Here is a 2,500-nt window from a genome sequence, read left to right on the forward strand (position 1 = left end):
CTGAGCCCTGTTCATGGAGATAGAGACAAAGGTCTTAGATTCCAGCCTAGATGCTGGTTACATGTATGCGGATATTTTTTTTAACCATTTACATGTAAACCATTTACATGTAATAATGGGGAATCAAATAAATACAAATTGTTACAGGTGCATTTAAGCCCCCTCACTAGGGTATTTTTAAAACCACCATTAGGTATTCTTTCTTTGACTGTCCTCTGTGACACTTTAGACTTGTGCTTCTACTGTACTGTTCACTGTCTGTCTGCAGCTGAGTGGAGCAGGTGTTGTGTTGCTGTTACTCAGATAGTCACAGTTGTTGGTAAGAGAATGCTGCTCACAACGTTCCCGTCAGCTTCAGCACTTATGGGAAGCGAGAATGTATATGGGAGACTCCACTCCTTTCCTTTCCTTTCCTTTCCTTTCCTTTCCTTTCCTTTCCTTTCCTTTCCTTTCCTTTCCTTTCCTTTCCTTTCCTTTGGTTGTTGATATTGCTATTGTAGTTTTTGTGGTCTTTATGGCCTAATTTCCACAGGACGACAGGAGACAACATGGAGAGGAAGATGAGTTTGGTAGGAAGTGACTTGGATTCAAACCTGGGCCCCCATATGCAGTGTTGGCCATATTGTATTTGGCATTATGGATCTTAGTGCAGTGCATCATAGCACCCCACACATTAAAACTTTTTGTATCCTTGCAACCCTTTATTTTGACTACACAGCATACAGGCCTGATCATTTGTTTGGAAGAATAGCATAGTCGTGAAGGATTTTTAATTTTATTTCACAAAGCGTACAGTAAATGTTCAGGCTCAGGACATTCTTCCACTCTCAGGCCAGAGTGTAAGTTAAGAGCGGATTTGTCATCGTTGTCACGAGTACATGTTTGTAAACAGGATTGCGCCCCTTTCCACTGTTGCAAAGGTCCTTTACCCCACAATCTGTCTCCCCCCCACCCCTCCCTTGTGTCCTTTGTCGCTCACTGTGCCTCTCTGTCACAAAATCCACTATCACTCTATCTCTCACACTCACTCTCTCTCAGTCTCTCTCTCTGTCTCTCTCTCTCTCTCTCTCTCTCTCTCTCTCTCTCTCTCTCTCTATCTCTCTATCTCTCTCCCCCTACTCACTCTTTCAGTCCTCGCCACCCCAGAGTCTCTCTTATGCTTCCTCTCTCTCCCCCATATGTTTCTTTTTCTGTTCTGTGTCTGTGTCTGTGTTGCCCAAGGCCATAGAAAAGCTCAAGGTGACAAAGAGGCTTTTTTGGGGGGAGGGAGGGAGAGAGAGAGAGAGAGAGAGAGAGAGAGAGAGAGAGAGAGAGAGAGAGAGGGGGGGGGGGGGGGGGGGGGGGGGGGGGGGGGGGGGGGGGGGGGGGGGTGATACAGAGAGAGAGAGAGAGAGAGAGAGAGAGAGAGAGTTTGTCTGTATTTGTGTGTCTGTCTCTCTCTCTGTGTGTGCCTTTGTGTGTCTGTGTGCCTGTTTGTACTGTATATGTGTGTGAAGTTGTTATTGGCATTGATGCAGTCATAATCTGAGCTCCTCGCCCTCTCTACTGGCCTCCTCTCCGCTCTGCTCCTGAGGACTGGTGTTTAGTCTGACACAGGCCATTCACAACCAATGAATCAAAAACACGCCGACACAGGACTTCCTTACCACTTGGATGCCCACTATTGTTTTACTACTTATTTTCGTGTGTGTGTGTGTGTGTCAGTGTGTAAGTGTGTGTAAGTGTTGCCTTGTTTTCCTCCTCACTTTCACACACTTTCCTGGTTGTGTGTGTGTGTGTGTGTGAGAGAGAGAGTCATCGAGTTTATTCACGTGTGTATGCATGTCCGTTTGTTTTTGTCCTGACTTTCACACAGTTTTTTCACGCCGAGGGATTTTCCATCGAAGGTTTTTTTGATGTTGGAGGCAGACTAAGAATGGTGTTGTTGCTGTCTTTCCCCCTCCTCCCCTCCTATCCCCCTTTTTTCTTCTTCTCTGTCATCACTTCTTCTTTTTCTCTCATCTTTCAATCATAATCCCTCTATCCTTCTCTCCTTCTCTCCTGCAGCTCTATCTGTCTGTTTAACCCCTTTTTTTCACTTAGCACTCGCATTTTGCTTTACACACACACCCCCCCCACCCCACCCCCCCCCCCCTTCTCTCTGCCTACGCACGGACACACAAGCAAGTTACTGGCAAGATTTTGGTGACCTAACTGACTGAGCTCAGTTACATATTTTTCACAACACATACTAAGGAAATAGACTTGCTTTTAGAATAAAATCTTGGAGAAGATATGCCAATTTTTAATGACGTAATTGATAATTGAAGTATAATGTGATAAAGTATAATGTGTCTCTACTTACATGACTCTTTATTATTGTATCTCCTTTTCTGTCTCTTATTCTCTACATCTCATTCCGTCTTCCTCTCTCTGTCTCTGTGTCTCTCTGTGTGTCTCTCTGTGTCTCTCTGTGTCTCTCTCTCTCTCTCTCTCTCTCTCTCTCTCTCTCTCTCTCTCT

General features: G+C 45.0%; 1 protein-coding gene across 1 annotated transcript in view; it reads left to right on the forward strand.

The window, feature by feature from the left end:
• The window catches only part of cog6 (component of oligomeric golgi complex 6), a 77,073-nt gene that overhangs the window by 43,092 nt on the left and 31,481 nt on the right, over window positions 1-2,500 (forward strand). The window lies entirely within an intron of this gene.

Source organism: Engraulis encrasicolus, chromosome 8, assembly GCF_034702125.1.
Source record: "Engraulis encrasicolus isolate BLACKSEA-1 chromosome 8, IST_EnEncr_1.0, whole genome shotgun sequence".
Lineage (NCBI taxonomy): Eukaryota > Metazoa > Chordata > Actinopteri > Clupeiformes > Engraulidae > Engraulis > Engraulis encrasicolus.